This window comes from Muntiacus reevesi, chromosome 2, assembly GCF_963930625.1.
Source record: "Muntiacus reevesi chromosome 2, mMunRee1.1, whole genome shotgun sequence".
Taxonomy (NCBI): Eukaryota; Metazoa; Chordata; class Mammalia; order Artiodactyla; family Cervidae; genus Muntiacus; species Muntiacus reevesi.
This window is the reverse complement of record NC_089250.1, coordinates 61345137-61364986: the sequence shown is the minus strand read 5'-3', so window position 1 is coordinate 61364986 and position 19850 is coordinate 61345137. Positions and strand designations below refer to the sequence as shown.

The window sequence follows — 19850 nt, the reverse complement described above, 5'->3', positions numbered from 1 at the left end:
AGTTACCATTACAAAGCTTGTAAGAATTTTGTGTCAAAAAGAAAAAGCAGAGAAGCAATCTAATTCACAAGTGATCTTGAAAACAAAGCTGAAACAATTCTCTTGATGTTTGAGTCATCAACCCTTATGGGACCAAGTCAGACTGCAACAGCTGTGGATCATTATTTAAAATCAAGAATTCAATTTGATTGTGATAGCAGATTTTTTAAAGTTGATGGATCAGAGGAACAGAAAATAAATGAAGCAGGAATTTTCATTTGCTAGAATAAACCAATACATTACCCTATATTTTAAGGCACGAGGGATGATATGCAGGTATTCTACTCAAATCAGAGTACCAACCATTTTCCTTCACCATGAGCACTTCAAATAAGCTTTTCTCTACACACCCGGGAAAGGATTCATCTTCTAAAGACTTACCTTAGAGACTTTCCCTTAAGGAGAGAGGATTCTCAAAGCAAGCAGAGTTGACAATCGGCCCCTCGCAGTGCTGTCCAAGAAGCCTGACATAATACCACACTAGTACTTAAGATTTTCAGTTTTTTGTTGACCTGAGTCTATTACTATTCTCTGAGGACAACTGGTATGTTTTGATCAACATACTCTATGTTTATTTGTTAGATAAACTGAAATTTCCTAATTGCTTCAAAAATAATTTAACAGGAGTGAACCACAGAATATCAACTTTAGAAAGAATCTAATCCAACTCCCACTTTGGGAATCCCTGCGTGGTCTGGTGGTGCTTTCATTGCTGTGGGCCTAGGTTCAATCCTGGGAACTAAGATCCCACAAGCTGCATGATGTGGCCAAAAAGAAATAGCAGGACAAAACAAAAATCCAACTTGTTCATTTAACTAAAATAGAGCCAGGGCGACTCCCTGGTGGTGCAATGGATAAGAAACCACATGTCAACGGAGGGGACCCGGGTTCCCGAGAGCCAGAACTACTGAGCCTGTGTGCCACAACTACTGAAGCCTGCATGCCTAGAGCGTGTGCTCCCTAACAAGAGAAGCTACTGCAATGAGAAGCCTGTCCACTGTAACAAAGAGTAGCCTCACTTGCTGCAACTAGACAAAGCCCGTGTAGCAATGAAGATCAGCACAGCCAAAAATTAATTTAAAAAAAAAGTTTTAAAAAATAGAGCAAGGAGAGGATAAGTTCTGAAGCTGGATTAAATTCTTATTAAATATGCTGTGGTCAAATCAAGTTATGTTCTCTCCAAGAATTTTTATGGGAAAGCTACTGTTTTGAAAAGGCAAAAATTTTTAATAATTTCAAGACTACTTTGCTAATAACTATGAAAAACTACTAGCCTAGAATTGGTTTCCCCCAAACATTTTGACCATTTTTGCTACCCCTGCCTTGTCCCAGATAAGGTATCATTCAGCCCAGGGGTGGATACCTATTTGCAAGAAGGTGAAAGAGTTGTCAAGTTACTATGATCTACAGCTTTCACTATCTTTCAGAAGACTTTATGTCAATGACAAAACTCAATGTCCAAATTCTTGTCAGATTTTTTAAAGTTGGGTATTTACTGAATCCTATTTTATAAATTTAAAAACTTACAAGGTTAGTGTCATTGACATGCTTAAGATCAAACAAAGCCAGTGTTCCATCTCCTGCTGGCCTCAAGCTCTCAGAATACCTGAATTAAATAGGCTGAAAAAAGCCACTTAAGTAAACCCATCTGCAGAAATGTGCTCTACTTGGGCCTCTCCTTTAGAATGGTGCAGGTGGGGGGAACCCAACCTAAGAGTTTTACTGAGGTATAGCATGCTGCTGCTGCTGCTGCTGCTGAGTTGCTAAGTTGAGTCCGACACTGCCATCCCAAGGACTGTAGCCCACCAGGCTCCTTTGTCCATGGGATTTCCTAGGCAAGAATACTAGAGTGGGTTGCCATTTCTTTCTCCAGAGGATCTTCCTGACCCAGGGATCAAACCAAGTCTCCTGCCTGACAGGTGAATTCTTTACCACTGCACCATCTTGGAAGTCCAAGGCTTAGCATACATACCATAAAATTTACCTGTTTTAAATGTATAATTCAATGATTTTTAGTAAATTTATAGAGCTGTATTACCATCACCACAATCTCATTTTAGAACATTTCAATTGCTCCCCAGAGATCCTTTATGGTCCTTTACATTAAATCCCATTTATACCCACAGTTCTAGGAAACCACTAACCTGCTTACTCTGCTCCTATAAATTAACCATTCATTAATAAATAAATGAAATCATAATATGTTGTCTTTCATACCTGACTACCGTAACTCAAGTACAATGCTTCTGAGGTTCATCCAAGTATCAATATTCATTCCTTTTTACTGCAGAGTAGTATTCTATTGGTGGATGTACCACATTCTTTATACTTACTAGCTGACAGATATTTGGACTATTTCCAACTTTTGGTTGTTGAGTAATGCTGCTGGGAACAAGCCAGTACAAGAACGGTTGCTTTGAACAATTCTGCCCAGTTTTAACTGCAAAAAATTTGAGAGGAAGGAATTTGCCAAGACCCTTACTCCACCATTCAGGAAGTTTCACCCTAAACAAGTTTTTTAAAATATATAATGGTAATTTCTCTTGATTATTTTGAGGTGGTTATGCTCTTATAAGAAGTGTGCCTGATTTTGATGTCTTGTTTAATGTGGGAGACCTGGGTTCGAGTCCTGGGTTGGGAAGATCCCCTGGAGAAGGGAAAGGCTACCCACCCCAATATTCTGGCCTGGAGAATTTCGTGGACTGTACATGGAATCACTCTTTGTCACATCGAGTCACAAAGATTGGACATGACTGAGTGATTTTCACTTCACTTAGGAAGATTTAAAAAAATACATCTATATATTCTTCAGGTACTCAAATTTGAGGTTGAAAAGCCTAAAATATGAGTTTTATTAGTATTAAGACAAGTACCTATTGCTGAGGCCTGGCTATTATTACCTGTACATGTAATAAGCTGCTTTAGTCATGTCTGACTCTTTGCAACCCTATGGACTATAGCCCGTCAGGCTCCTCTGTCCCTGGGATTCTCCAGGGAAGAATACTGGAGTGGGTTGCCATGCCCTCCTCCAGGGGATCTTCCAACCCAGGGATTGAACCCGTATCTCTATGTCTCCTACACTGGTAGGTGGGTTCTTTACAACTATCATCACCAGGGAAGCCCCTATTATTACCTAGAGGAAACTAAAGTCCAAAAACCACACAAGCAGTTAAAGAGATCTAAATTCCCAGTTCTCCAGGTAAAAGCGAACATAAGGTAAAGATTAAAACTCACAACTGGCCTAGCACTTATACAACAACTGGAATAATACAAAGATGCTACTTTCCTTATGATTTCCCACTTGATACATTGAAATTTTTTCTTCTTACCCTAGGAAAGTGTTTCTGGTTTTATTTCAAAAGTTAGTCAGAGAAAGTTTTTACAACTAGTTCAGTTCAAATTCTTTCACTCAAATGTGGAAGTGACCATAACAGACTTTTATATACATCTAAGTTGAATTCCTGCCAGGTAGTCTTTTTTATTTTCTATCTTTTGATAACTTAGGAAGCATGAAACATAAGAAAACTTAAATCATTCAATATTTCAAGCACACAATATTTCAGGTGGAGACATAAAATACTGAGGTTAATGATAGCTTTCTACTTTTATAAAGTAACTACAGAATCTACGGATAAACATATAATTCATACATCCTGCTGGAAAATCTTACAAATTCTCCAGTTCACCCCATTTTTCTCTTGCATTTTCATAGAAAATTTTACTTTTATCACATTCCTTGAAAATTCTCTTAATAAGGCCTGGTATTTCATATCTTTAATACATTCTGGCTCTGAAATGAAACTAAAGAGAGATAATGTAAACTTATTTTCCTCTGCTATTACAAGTGGTAAACTTTTAATTGCAAAGAAAATAGAGCAATGAGCTAGTTTTCTAGAGTAAACAAACAGAAATGCAAAATTCATATCAACTGAAAATTCCTTTCCCTTTAGCATATGGCTGCTGCTTCTAAATTTTTAAGTAAAAAAACCATCAAAGTATAAATGTCCTATTATGGAATCACTGCAAATATTCAGGAAAAAGGAAAAGAAAAAGTGTCAGCCACTAACAGACAAGATATATTAGCCGTCTTATTAAAGTTTTATGTACAAGTAAATACCTCCTCCCTCAGATAAACAATTTAAGTGATAGAAAATTTGGTCTTATTATTATTTCCCAATTATTATTAAGTGTTTACCACATGGTAGGCTTGCAGAGAAGACACAGGCCTTTGTAGGACATTTAACAAAACATCCTCCCACAGTAATACTTTCATTATTTCATTTGGCACATGGCAAATTATGTTAACAGATTTATTTATTGACTAAGTCTAATCATATTTCCTCAGTTGGCATCAATATGATATCTACTATTTACGTTTGCTTCAACACTGGATATTTGTTCAAAAGTCTTCCATATGTTATTTCTACCACAGAATTTTGGGTTTCAATGAAATTTAAGATTTTTTATGGTAGATTACAAAAAGATAAATAATCTTAATGAGAGCTAAAATAATTTGGTTTGTGAGTCCACTTTATAAGCCAAAAAATTTGCTTTTTATTGCAAGGAAATGAAACATTAGGTAATTAAGAGTTCCATAGCAATGAATTAAGACCCAAAGTGACCTAACAGTATTTTTCAAAACCTGGTCATATCATCACCTTTCCTGGCACAGGCATGCACATGACTTTATTTTAATATTTTATAGTTTTCCTTTCATTCAAAACATAACTCAGGATAGCATTCTTTTTAACAAACACTGCTTCCCAAAGCTTAAATGCCTATAATTTCACAAAGATTCTGAATTACACATACTTAAGCCAAACAAAAAAATAAGGAAAATGTAGTCAACCTCATTTAGAGAAAGCAAACCACAAACTGAAAACTGTACGAGAGCAAGGATCACGTGGTTACTTTGCTTCCTCTTCCATTTATTCATTCAACAAATATTTACTGAACATCTACCATGTCCTGACAATGTTCTAGGCAATGGAAATACTTCAATAAATAAAACAGACAAAAATCCCTGTCCCCTTTGGAACTTACATTTTAGAAAGGGGAAACAGACAATAAACAAAATAAGTAAAATACACAGTATGTTAGAAGATGATAAGCTGGCAATGTGGGGAAGGGCATTTAATTTAAAATAGGGTAGCCTGGGTGGCCTCATTGAGAATGGAAGTGAAGAAATGAACCACAGGACAGGTGAACAAAACACAGTCTAGGTAAAGGTCCTGACACAAGACAAGGACTAGAGTAGTCAAAAGGAACTGCAAAAAGATCTGTGGCTGGAGCTAGAAGAGTATCAACAGTAGGATATGAGTCCAGAGATCAAGGGGGAGTAACATATGGGCGTAGAACACAGAAAACTTGAAAGTCTCTATTTCTGGCCACACCACACAGCGTGTGGGATCTTCGTTTCTCAAGCACAGATTGAACCCACGTCCCCTGGAGTAGATGCACTGAGTGGTAACCACTGGACCGCCAGGGAAGTCCTTGAAAGTCTTTTTTAAAACTCTTGTTGTTTTATTTTGAGTAAAATGGGAGTCATTAACAGGGGTCTAAGCAGAGAATTTATAAGACCTGACTAAATTGAATCACTCTGGCTGCCATGTTCAAAACACATTGAGGGGCAAGAATGGAAGCAGGGAAAACAACTAGCATGCAACTCCACTAAGCCAAGTCAGATGTGTTTGTGGTTTGGACCAGAATGGAAGGACTGAAGTTGTTTAAATTCTGCGTATATTCTCAAGGTGAATCAAACATGATCTCCTGAGTCAATGTGGGTAATGAAAATAAAAGTTACAGAAAATTGGGTTGAGGGGAACAAGGTCGTGAGGAAGCAGCACACAGTTTGCAGCCGCCATTTCTTCCGCCTTCAGTCTCTGGATCTTTTGTAGCGCTTCCAACAGCGCTACGTTGGGACAGAGCATCCAGAGGTTCACAACCTCTGTGGTTCATCAGAGCCACTACGAGGAGAGTCCAGGGAAGAATATACCATTTTCAGTGGAAAACAAGTGGAAGTGACTAGCTATGATGACTCTGTTCTTTGGGTCTGGATTTGCTGCACCTTTCTTTATAGTAAGACACCAACTGCTTAAAAAGTAATCCATGAGACAGATAGGAAGAGGAACATATTAAGAGGTGCAATCTCTTAAAAGGATCAAACCCTTGAATTCAGCATCCTAGATATGTTTGTAAATAAACTTACGGCATAAAAAGAAAAAAGGAAATTGAACGGTTTTTGTTTAAAAGCTAGGTAACAAAATAAAAAACAAAGTGACTTCATAAAAAATTTAAAGTTTTGTACATAATACACTATCCACAGAGTAAAAAGGCAACCCACAGCATGAGAGAATGCAAATTATATATGTGATAAAGAGATTAATACCCAGATTAATATATAGGACTCCTAACACTGAACAACAACAAAACAAATGGCTCAATTGAAAAATGGGCAAAGGACTTGAACTGACATTTCTCCAAAGAGGATATACTGTTGATGGGAAGTAAAATGGTACTGTGGAGAACAGTAAAGTTTCCTAAAAAATTAAAGAGAATTATCATTTGATACCACAATTAATTCCACTTTGGAGTATATACCCAAAAGAATTGAAGGCAGAGTCTTAAAAAGATATGTATATCCTATGTTTATAATAGCATTATTCACAATTGCTAAAAAACACAAAAGCAATCCAAATGTCCATTGACAAATAAATGGATAAGCAAAATGTGGTATACCCACGCAATAGAATATCATTCAGCCTTTAAATGGAAGAAAATTCTGTGATATCGCTACAACATGGAAGAACCTTAAGGACTTCATGCTAAGAGAAATAAGGAACTCACAAAAAGACAAATACTATGCATTTCACTTATATGGAGTACTTAACAGTAGCTAAAATTAGAGACAAAAAATACAATTGTAGTTGCCAGGAGTTAGAGGATGAAAAGAATGGGAAGTTACTGCTTAAAAGGTACAGAATTTCAGCTTCCAAGATGAAAAGTGTTATGTGGCTGGATGGTGGTGACTGCAGCCCAACAATGTGAATGTATTTAACACAACAAACTTAAAAATGTTTAAGATAGTGGGATGAGGGGGAGGGTGGGGATATATGTATACTTATAGCTGATTCATGTTGTTAAACAGCAGAAACTAACACATCATTGTAAAGCAATTATTGATGTTGTGGTTTAGTCACTAAGTCTGCAACCCCATGGACTGCAGAATGCCAGGCTCCTCTGTCATCTACTATCTTCCAGAGTTGGCTCAAATTCATGCCCATTGAGTTGGTGATGGTATATGACCATATCATCCTCTACTGCCCCCTTCTCCTTTTGCCTTCAATCTTTTCCCAGCATCAGGGTCTTTTCCAATGAGTGAGCTCTTCACATAAAGTGGGCAAAGTATTGGAGCATCAGCTTCAGCAGCAGTCCTTCCAATGAACATACGGGACTGATTTCCTTTAGGATTGACTGGTTTGATCTCTTTGCTGTCCAAGGGACTCTCAAGAGTTTTCTCCAGCACCACAATTCGAAAGCATCAATTCTTCAGTGCCCACCCTTCTTTGATACTCCAATTTTAAAAAATGGTTAAGATGATAAATTTTATGTTAAATGTATTTTAATACATACACTAAAAGTCAGGGATAACTCCAAGGTTTCTGATTAAAGGTCAGGGAAGATGGAAGGAAGATGTGATTTGAGGAGGAAGGTCAGAAGTTCAGATTTAGACATTTCTTAGTATGAGATAGCTATAAGGTATCCAAGTAGAGATGTCATGAAGACAAGTGGACAAACCAATCAAGAGTTCTGGGAAGGGATCTGGGCTCAAGATATAAATCTGGGAATTGTCAGCATAGTATTTAAAGCCATGAGTTCATGAAGAGAATAAGTATACATAAAGACATGAAATTATTTATTTAATTGGGCAAGTTAAGCATTAGAAAGACTTCTGTTAGTTCCTACAAAGTCTGAACGTATTGCTTTCTGTAAGAAAGCTATGCTATAGACAGCTTATTTTTAGAAGACAAAGATTAAAAACAAAACTCAAATGTATATATATGTCTACAATTAGCTTTCTGCATAGGATAATTGAGTGATTAATAAGAAATTTAAAAAAATAAGTCAAAGGGCACTTTAACCTGAGGGTCCAAAGAGTTCATACAATTCACAAAAATCTATAGAATATTAGGTAGCTAGGAATAAAATAAATCTTGACAAATTTTAAGATCACTTCTAGTAGACATACCAATGAGCAGATTATTGGTTTTGACTGACCACTGATTTAGTTACTCAATCAACAGATCATATTATATGCTCTGAAGAACAAGACAGGGTACTGAGCTAGATAAGATGCTGTAAACCATATGGGACCCTAACCCACCTGCCTAACTAAACTATCTCAAGGAGCCTGTTCCCAGGCCCATATTAAATCCATGTTCCCAGACCCACATTATTATTATTATTATTATTAAATGCATGTCCCCAGGCCCACATTAAATCCAATGAATCAGAATGGGGAAGAGGTCAACAGTCCAAACTTTAGTAAGTTCTCAAGACGATTCTTTTATATACTAAAATTTGAGAAAATTATGGCACTAAGAGACGCAAAAATAGTTAAGACCAAGTCCCTATCTTATCCCTGTAAGACAGTAGGGAATAAATATACATATAGCACCAAATATAATAATCTGAGATATAAAATAAAAATTACCAAAAATGACAAGAAAAGTTTCCAACTAAACGAAAAACAAGAAATGCTTCATGGAGACGAAAGATGGGTCTTGAGTTCAGATGAGTAGGGAGAAATGCATCCCTACTAAGAGAAGCAGGAAAAACTAAGGCAAAGGGAAAACCAGGGGTTTCATGCAGTGAATATCAAAATGGTTGGGCATAAGCCTACACTAGAATATACAGGCCATACTGTCTACCAGTCAAATCACTGCTTAAGCAACGGCAGGAGCAGAAACTCATCATCAGTCTCAGGAAGGCCTAAACCTAAGGTAACTGAGCCCTGCTTCTCTTTTTTCCTTTCATGTACCTGCAGTACAATATAAGAATGATGATGACCTATCTACAGTCAATGAACATGGAGCAGATGTATGGATTTCCATTCACATTCTACACCAAAATCATGAGCCTAACTTTGCCCTAAACTGTTTCTCATCACTTCTCAACAATCACATGTCTCTGCTACCTTTAGTAATCTCAGTGCTGGACCTCATTCCCGAATTCAACCTATCACCGAAATCCTAAATATTTGCCACTAAAGAGATACCTAATCAAAGTTCTTTGTGGTACCATCGGGAAGGCTAGGTGTCAGCTGGTGACCAGGTCCAGAGCCCAGATCTCCTGGCTGCCAGCAAATTACTCTTTCCAGTGTCCCACAGTGCATCTTAAACTCTACCTCACAGCAATGTTCAAATCACTTTATTCACTTAATAGAGCCAAAAGCATTAAGATAATACCTCCTATGTGCACAACGCTAAGGGGTTTCTTTTTACATTATATTCCATGTGAACAGCACCCCCTAGAGCACAACTCCAGGATACAAGGTGAGTAATGATCAGGAGTTACCGGCTGGCCGTATTCCAGTTTCAGCAAGTACTCTGCACACCAAGACTTATTAACACAGAAAGCACTAAAGGAAGGTCTAATGGCTTAGAATGACTACTGTGGATATTTAGCATGAAAAAACAATATCTCCTGGTTTTGAAGCCCCTTATTTTAAAATTAAAATGTTAAATAGCCCAAGAAATCTTTTTCTGATAAGTATAATCTTACCACAGAACTTCTTGATGAAATATTCAAGTATTAAGCTATTTTTCAAATCGTGTATAAGGGTAGTTTCCCTATGCATACTAAACAATTATCATTTTTAATTTGTATACACACACACACACACACACACACCCCCCACCCTTGAAGAAGTACTAAACAGTTAACTTCAGCTCATCAATGTGATTTTTAAAAATATTTATAAAGAGGCACAGAGAGAAAAATAGTTTAGCTATCCAAACTTCTACTCTGTTACATGAATGACCCTATTTGATGGACAAAGTCAAAATTAAAAAGAAAAAAGTCAATTACTAACCTTTGGAAGCTACCTTTAATCAGATAAAAGTATTTCTACCATTTCCAATATATCATATAAAATTCAATTTATTTCCCCCTGAAACCTGAACCTCATACTTGCCTTCCAAATCAACAAACTTTACAAAGTATTTTGTTGCACTGCTCTTGAATTAACCATATAATCAACTAATTATTTTAGCACCTATGATACATCTGAGCAAGGCATTTTGAGGAATACAAAGATGCTCAAAAAGAGTCCCAGTCCTTAACTTCAGGAAGAAGTCAACTTAACAGGGATATAAAGAACAGAGGGAAATGAGTAAAGCAAACTTAACTGCCTCTGAAAAATGAAGAAGGATTCAAAGGACCTGAAAACCTATAGGGGTACCCTGAGATGGGAGAACAGCATTAACAACAGTACAGAATAGGACAATAAAGCAAGCGGTAAAGCAATCATTCACTCAGTGCTCACACTGAAAGTGAAAGTGAAGTCGCTCAGTATCTGACTCTGCGACCCCGTGGACTGTAGCCCACCAGGCTCCTCCGTCCATGAGATTCTCCAGGCAAGAATACTGGAGTGGGTTGCCATCTCCTTCTCCAGGGGATCTTCCCAAACCAGGAATCAAACCCAGGTCTCCCGCATTGCAGGCAGACACTTTAACCTCTGAGCCACCAGGGAAGCCCTGTGCTCACATTAGCGCCAGCCTTAATATTTATGGACTACCCACACTGTGTTCCAGGCACACAGTTAGGATTATTCTGCTCTTTCAGTCCTCATAACACACTGTTAGGGCCTTCTTGTGTTAATTCTCTTCCAAGATGAGCACACAGTATACAAGGAAACATGCCCAAGATTACACAGATAGTAAGCGGCAACGCAAGGATTCAAACCAAACCTCTCAATCTCAACTCTGATGCTCACTCCCCTCATCTACTATTTTAGGTGGGAAATGGACTAGAATAAGTCAGACTGGTGAACACAGATGGCAATTATTATCAGTAAGGGAACGATCTCAATGCGGAGAGATTAAGTTTTAGGACTTCATGTAAGTGATACATATGGCCTTGAACAGAATGAAACCAGTGTTTCCTGAGGATAAGTTTTCATAGCCAAAAGCAAGATAAATGTTGAGAGATTAATTTCTGGTATTAGAGCAACCCACTATGAAGTGATTTAAAAAAAAAGATGTATGTAATGGCTAGAAACAAAAAGGTTAACAAGAGAGCTTACAACAGACTCTGAGACAGTGACAACAGAAAATATTGGTAATAAGTAATATAAATGATACTTAGAGACAAATAAAACTCTTTAGCTGCAGATGGTATAGACAAGCCAATGAAATCTACAAAAAAGCTAATATAGTAAGTGAATTTATTTAAGTTGTAGGATGTAAGATCAATATACAAAAATCAATTATTTCTGCATAGTAGCAATGAGCAATCAAAAGTGGATATTAAAAAGTCTCAAAAATTGTAAAATAATAAATGACAAAGATGTGTAAGACCTATACTTCAAACTTTCAAAACATTGCTAAGAAAAATTAACAAAGACCTAAATAAAAGAACCTAAATAGTATGTTCACCAATGAAAGATTCTGTCAATTCTCCTCCCTCCCCACCCAAAAATTCAATGTAGTCCCAAGAAAAATCCCAGCATGCTTTTTTTTTTGGTAGAAACTGACATATTGGTCCTAAAACTTATTTGGAAATGCAAAGGACCTAGAACAGCCAAAACAATTTTGAAAAAGAAAAATTCAGTTGGAGGACTAACACAACCTGATTTTAAATTATGGTAAATCAAATCCCGTGGAAGAGGCATAAAGACAAGCATATCAATAGAACAGAACAGAGGACTTCCTTGGAAGATCCAGTGGTTAAGAATTTGCCTACACAGCAGGGGGACATGGGTTCCATCCATGGTCCAGTAAGAATCCACATGCTGCAGAGCAACTAAACCCCTGGACCACAACCACTCTAGAGCCCACGAGCTTCAACTACTGAAGCCCACATGCCCTATAGCCTTATGCTCTGCAACAAGAGAAGCCACCACAATGAGAAGTCCCTGCACTCTGTAACTAGAAGAAGCCCATGCACAGCAACAAAGACTCAGGGCAGCCGTAAATAAATAAATAGACTAGAGTCCATAAAGAGACCCTCACATACATGGACAACTGACACTGGGAGCATGGAGTCTTAGCCACTGGACCACCAGGGAAGTCCCTGGACAACTAATTTTTGACAAAAGTGTAAGGGCAATCCAGCAGAGCAAGTTCAGCCTTTTCACAAAACTGCCACTGAAACTACACATTCACTGCAAAAAATTGAACTTTGATGTATACCTCACACCATATGAAAAATGAGCTAAAAAAGGATTAACAGACCCAAATGTAAAACCAAAACTACACAACTGCTAGGAGAAAGCATAAAAAGAAAATCTCTGCAATCTTGGGTTAGGCAAATATTTCTTAAATATGACAACAAAAGCACTGCCTAGTCCATAAAAGAAAAAATGGACAAACTGCACTTCAAAAAATTTCTAATAGCTTCTACTCTTAAAAAAAAAAAGAAATCACTAAGCGAACAAAGGGCTTCCCTGATGGCTCAGTGGTAAAGAATTGGCGTGCCAAAGCAGACTTGGGTTCAATCCCTGGGTCAGGAAGATCCCCAGAAATTTAGGGAAGGGAATGGCAACCCACTCCAGTCATCTTCCCTGGGAAATCCCATGGACAGAGAAGCCTGGAGGGCTACAGTCTATGGGGTTGCAGAGTTGAATACTACTTAGCAACTAAATACCACTACCAAAAAGACAAGCTACAGACTGGGAGAAAGTATCTGCAAACCATGTATCTGATAAAGGACTTACACCCAGCATAAATAAGAACTCTCAAAACTCAATAAAAAACAACTCAATTTGTTAAAATGGGTAAAAGACATTTACATGGGTAAAACAGACATTTCACCATGGAAAAAATATGGATGGTAAATGTACATGAAAATATTTTGAAAAAACAGTTTGGCAATTTCTTGAATAGTTATACAACTATCATATGATCCAGTCATGCCGCTCCTATGTATTTATAAAGGTAGCCTTACTGGAAACAATTCAAGCATCTACTAAGAGGTGAATAAATAAACAAATGATATATCCATACAGGTGAATACTACAACAACAAAAAGAAATAAACTACTGATACATACAATATATTAAGATAGCTATGCTGAATGAATGAAGCCAGACAAGGAAGAAAGAAAGGAAAAGGAGGGAGAGAGAGAATAAACTCAGTATTATTTCACTTCTATAAAATATAAATATATATGTAAAATTCTAGAAAATGCAAATCTATAAGCAGATTTGCCTGGAGGGGGAGGTATTCTTCTACAGAGAGGCACAAGAAAACTTCTGACAGCGATTGGTATGTTCACTATCTTGACTGTGGTGATGGTTTCACAGGTATAACCATAAGAAAACTCAAACTGTACACTTTAAACATGTATAGTTGATTGTATGTCCATTATACCTCCACTTCTTAAAAAGTAAAAGAACAAAACAAGGTATATGTAAGAAAAAAAAGCCCATGGGGTCACAAAGAGCTGGACACGACTGAGTGACTGGACTGAACTGAAGGAAAAAATCGATAAAAAGTTTTAAGAAGAGTCAGGAAGAAGCACTGTTTGTTCAGAAGGGAGTGAGTAGATCCCTAAGGATTCCACGCAGTTAGAAACAGCTGGATATGAGAAGGCAGTGAAACAAGCCAAACATCTTCTACAGGCAGAGAGAAACATGGATATGAAACACAAAGAGGAATCATTCCCTGAGAAACAACAGAAGACAGAGCACAAGGCAGAAGAAGGTGCTGGGCTAGCTCAATACCTCATTAATCTATAACACGCTATTTACGGTGCATTCCCCTTGGCCTGTCAGCTTTTTCAAAATGCAAAAGTCAGACTGCTCTCCTGGCTTATTTCACTGATAAACACAACTGAAACAAGAGATCCCGACAAAGCCCACATCCTCTCACAAGTCCTGTCCAGAGAATCAATTTGGCTCAGCTTGCTTTGAATGGTATTTCTCAAAAGAATCTAACATACCTTAAATAATTCATCTTAATATGCATTCAAGGAGACAGTTTAACAAAAAATATCTGAAACGGACTCATATTTCTAAATTGCTTAAAGCAGGAGGAAAAGCTCATCTAAAATATATCTTGTGTTAGAAATGTAACAAAAATGTCATGTTCTAAACAGTCCAGTGAAAAGAACTAATAGACTGCTTACACTGCAATCTGGATCAGGGATCCAGTCCATACTCCCATGCCCCAACCTTCTACAGTAAATTCCAAATGCCACCTTCTCAATAAAGCCTTTCTAAGCCCTCTCCACAGCGTCCTCCCTTGACAGAATTAATTACACTTTTCTGCCCTCATAACTCTACTTAAACAACATTATTTAGTTCCTTGAGCTATTAGAGATTAAGTACTGCCCTACTCCTCAGTGTTCTATACAGAGTAGGTGCTAAAACAGAGAAAAGAGGAGTTTGATGGCTTAAGGCTAAAGGTGACAAGACCTAAAAAGGCCTGAAAACCAAACCCAAGGCTCAGCAGAGTTCTTTCTGGTTTCCCTTCATTAAGTGTGGTAATTGCAGCTTACTGGGGCTGAGGGGAAATGTACATGGAGGTTCATTACACTATTCTGTCACTCTATGTATGTTCAAAATTATGCACAATAAATTGTTAAAAAATAATAATAAAGAGTAGCTGAAGATAGGATCAAATGCTTTTTTGTTCTTACTTTCTTACCTTTGAACTTTCCTTTCTTTTTTCCTTTAAATATGATCTTTGCCAGCCTCCTTCCTCTGTTGTCAACAGGTCCACTGGGTCATTAGCCATTTAACAAATGTTGGTTTGGAGGATAAAAGACAGACCCTTTGCACAGGCAGTGGAATTCCAAATGCTAGACTCTTGGCTCCACAATGTCTGATTCAGAAGAACTGCTGGGAGCTATTAGTTTAGCCTGCCCACCCAGGCATATGAAGACTTCTAGAGTTCCTTTTACACCACTCCCATATGCCTCTCATTTATGCCTACACAGTTTGTGTGCTTTCACTTAGCACAGGAACAGATCAGATCCAGTGTGACCACAGAAATTATTAGAAAGGTCCAAGGATGAGGAATCCAGAATGAAGCAGTTCAAATGTGCAACTGCACCAGACTGAAAATTTTTTTCCTAGTGGGGCAATAATCCAACAAAAATGCATTTCAAAATCCTCAGACACAAGATCAGGAGGCTATACAATAACAATATAGGTAGTATATGAGATACATGTTGGCCTAAATTAGAGCTTCTGTCATTCTGTATGCGTATCTTGTGCTTTCCCACCTCTGAGCCTTTGCTAACATTCTCCCTTAATATGACTGCTTTCTTCTTTCTTGATACAAAGATAGTGGGAGTAATCTTATGCCTAGTTTTTTTCTTTTAGTTTTTCTTAACTCACGAGAACAAAGAAAACAGGGGAGATGGGAAGATGTCCTACAGTAATAAAACTATAGGGTTTCCAGAGGAATGGAAGATTACTAAAAAGAACATGAATGTGAGAGAAATGTCATAATGTGAAAATAACTAGGCCGTGGGCAGTGCAAGTCAGTGGGGGGGGGGGGGGGCGCGGGCGGGGGACGGGGGAGAAAGATTAAAACACTTCCTCACACCAGTCAACTGGTGGCGCCATGAGCCTAGATATGGATAATACCTTGGTATTGGATGGAACAGGCTAATTAAGTTTGATTCTTGAGCAAATTCCTCAAGAGTGGACATGTTAAGGAAGACTGAACTTAGTTATTTACAAAATTCTGGCAAAAAGGTGTTAAGAACCAGTTAAGAAGCAACTTGTAAGTTATAAAGTCCTAATTCTACACACAAGTATTGGGGGCAAAAATAAAACTTACACTTGCGTCAAAGGTTGATAAAGGCCTCATCTGGGAATCCTCTGATTCAAAGCAGAAGGAAAAGCAGTCAACTAAATAAATCAAGACAATCAAAAAGCCTGGATTCCACTCATGATCTGCTCTTTGAAAGCTATCCTTCAAGACCTGATTCAGAGGACATCTTCCACATGCAACTTTTACTGATTATCTCTTTTATTCCATTCATGTGTCCTCATCTGAACCTGTCTCACTTATTTACTTAAGTGCACAGGCCATACACCTCTCACAAGGTATCAAGTTTCTTAAGACCTGAAAAACTTGTCTTCTGAAGAACTCTTAGCTCTCTGTCTTTCATGAAAACTATGCTAAATATTTTTTGTTTGCTTTTTAAAATCTCGACAAATCACAAATATCCCAACTCAGGAATAAAATTTAAATAACCAGTAAACACACACTTACAAAACATATACAAAGTAAATGATCTATAATAACTGTAGGTAGGAGATAAAGGAGAACAAGTTCCAAAGGTTCCTGGATTTAGCAAACTTTACCAGATACACAAAGGTCCCTAAGTCTTGTAATAATAACACAGCTGAAGACGAACAAGAAAGCAGCTCACTACCAACTGATCCTTAAAATTATGAAAGGCTGGGGTGATCACACACGCAGATAATGGCAAGTGTGGAAATCTGCCTTATTCAGGTGTGGAGTTGTGCACTATTCAAATGCACACCTGTACTCACTTGAGTATATGGCTCTGTGGCCCAACTCTAACCCTAAATACTGCAAAGCAAGCTAGATGAGCAAAATGGAGAACTTTCTAAGTCTTCCAACCACAAAGAAGCAGACTGGGCTACATTCCTCTCAAAACCGTACTGAAAACAGTCTTCTTTCACATGGAAATATGGCTTTAAGAGGTATGCTTCCTATATTACAATCAATTTGAAATTTTTAATCAATAATCTATCAGTATCCTGCAAGAAGCTAATGTATAACTCTGAATTTGGGTTGTTGACAATTTAAAACTTTCAGTTTTGATGTAAAATAAATTTATTCATCAAATAGATGTTTTGATTTCATTAAAAAGCTATCTTTGGGAGTCCCAGGTAGCCTAGTGGTTAGGATTTAGCACTGTCACTGCCACGGCCCGTGTCTGATCCCTGGTTGGGGAACTGAGATCCTGCAAGCTGTGTCGGCATAACCAAATATATAAATATATTTTGTGTGTGTGTTAGTCTTGTCCGACTCTTTACGACCCCATGAACTCTATCCCGCCAGGCTTCTCTGTCCATAGAATTCTCCAGGCAAGAATCCTGGATATTCCCCCCCCCCTTAAAAAAGCTATCTTTGGGGCAAAGACTAGAAATTTCATCAAAGAAGATATATGAATGGACAATAAACACATGAAAGGATGCTCAACATTGTTAGCCATTAGGGAAATGCAAGTCAAAATGACAATGTGACACCACTTCCAACCCACTAGATGGCTATAATAAAGAAAAAGATAATAACAAGTACTGGGGAGGATGTGGAGAAATTGGAATCCAAATATACTGCTAAAGGGAATGTAAAATAGTTGGCTGCTCTTCCAAAGGGACCTGGCAGTTCCTAAAAAAGTTAAACACAGAATTACCATATAACCCAGTAACTTCACTCCTAGGTATATACCCAAAAGAACAGAGAATGTGTGTCCATATAAAAACTCATATACAAATGTTTATAGCAACTCAATTCTTATTAGCCAGAAAGTTGAAACAAGCCAAATTCCATCAACTGATAAACATTTAAGTAAAAATGAGGCACAGCATATACTCATTATTCACAGTAGTTGTGTTCTGTAAAGCTACTGCAAACATTGAATTAGTAAATACCAAACCACTGCTCCTAGGGGAAATAAACACAGAGTTAGGTTCCTTCCAGTCTCTGGTCAAAACATTTCCATCAATAGATCAATATATAGCCTTGTTTTATGTGTTTCCATTTAAAGCCATCTGATTTAATACATTGTTGATTCACTAACACTGAACTCATTCCCAACAGCAATATAACTCATGCCTGAACAAAGCTTATTTAATATACATATATTTCCCTTAAGGCGTATCACAGTCTTCTCTTCCTTAGGAACACTAGACAGCACTTCAGTGCTACACTTGGGGGCCATTTTAAACAGAAAATTTACCAACAGCAGAAAAATGTGGAAAATGTGGCACTAAACAGACCACAAAAAGAACTCGTTTAAAAAAAAAAAAAAACTTGTTTGCAGTATGAGAACTAGAGTAAGAAAGAAGGCAGAGTGTTAGCATGCATGTTCAACTTCAACTGGGAATGTGAGAGCTGGGCAACTCAAAAATTTTCACTGTTTATGTCCAAAAAGGGCCCCCTCTTATTGACTTTTGGATACAAACATTTGAGCAAGTAAACAGTTTCACACATACAGAATCTGTGATTGATGAGGACTGACTGTGTATCATACAATGAACATTATTCAGTCATAAAAAGGAATGATGTGCTAATATGCACTACAACATGGAAAAACAAAAAACATCATGCCAAGTGAAAGAAGTCAGTCACAAAAAACTGACAAAGTCACAAAATACTGTATTTTTCCCAATCTTAAATATTGACAAGAAATTCAGAAAAGAGTTATAATGTAAGCCAAAGAATGTTTCTAACACTTTATATGCAATGTTCACACAGGCAAATCCAGTGACAGAAAATAGATGAAGGGATGGGAAACGGGGAAAATGCAGAGTGACTGTTAATGGGTGTGGAGTTTCTTCTCGGGATTATGAAAATGTCCCGGCATGCAATGACAATAGCTGCACAACCTTGTATATATACTAAAATTCATTAAATTGTGCACTTTAAAATAGTATGTGAATTATATCTATTATAAAGCTGTTAATGAAAAAACACTATTTCCTACATTATTTTCTGACTTATGCATAGCAATATGCTTATGACCTGTTTTTCAAATCAATACCAAAAGAAAACTTGTGCCTTATCATATAGTTACTTGGGTATAACTTAACCAGTTCACTTCTAGCAAAGCAAGCCTAAAACTGGCCATTCTCTAAGCACAAACTTCTTCTCTATTAAGATAGAGCCTTGGGGTATTTTTGTTTGTTCTCTCTCTTTTTTTTTTTGGCCATTGCCTGTGGATGAGGAAAAAAAAAAACCTAAAAATGAGTTTGCAACAAAAGTTTTTATTTGAAAATGAGAACATTTGTATGTTTGTAGCACATCCATCTAAAACAAGTTCCAAAAGAAACAACAACAGTTGTTACTGATTACTCAAGAACTCAGTCTGAAAACCTCTTAGACATTCCAAAGCCAATCAATGTAGATGGTTAACATAAGCAATAGTGAGTAACTCACTTCTCTGTTCAAACCCTGATTCTGAATTCCAGCAAGTCACAGTATTATGAAAAGGAGAACAAAAGAAAGAACATTTTAAAAAAGTCATCTAAAAGTCACCTTGTCTACCTAGATTCCACACTGGTTTAACCCAGTACATCTCAAATATTTAAGTACACACGAATCACTTGAGGAAATCTTATTAAAATGCAAATTCACTAGATCTGTGACACAACCTGAGATTCTACATTTTTAAAAAGCTCCCAGGTGACAATGATGCTGCTAGCCTCAGCACAGACAACGTGTATTTACTTTTCTCATGGCTAAGGTAAAGTTGATGTTGCCTGACCACTCTTGTCTAAAGTGAAGCGGCATACAAACAGCCAGCTTTTCCAAAAGGCCTATCAATCCACCATTCATGCTCTTCATCAATTGGAGTTTCTTTTTCTTAATCACATTTAG

General features: G+C 37.4%; 1 protein-coding gene and 1 pseudogene across 2 annotated transcripts in view; one reads left to right on the top strand and one right to left on the bottom strand.

The window, feature by feature from the left end:
* CBFA2T2 (CBFA2/RUNX1 partner transcriptional co-repressor 2) overlaps nt 1-19850 on the bottom strand; it is a 141246-nt gene that overhangs the window by 92938 nt on the left and 28458 nt on the right. The window lies entirely within an intron of this gene.
* LOC136159003 (cytochrome c oxidase subunit 7C, mitochondrial pseudogene) lies at nt 890-6144 on the top strand (annotated as a pseudogene).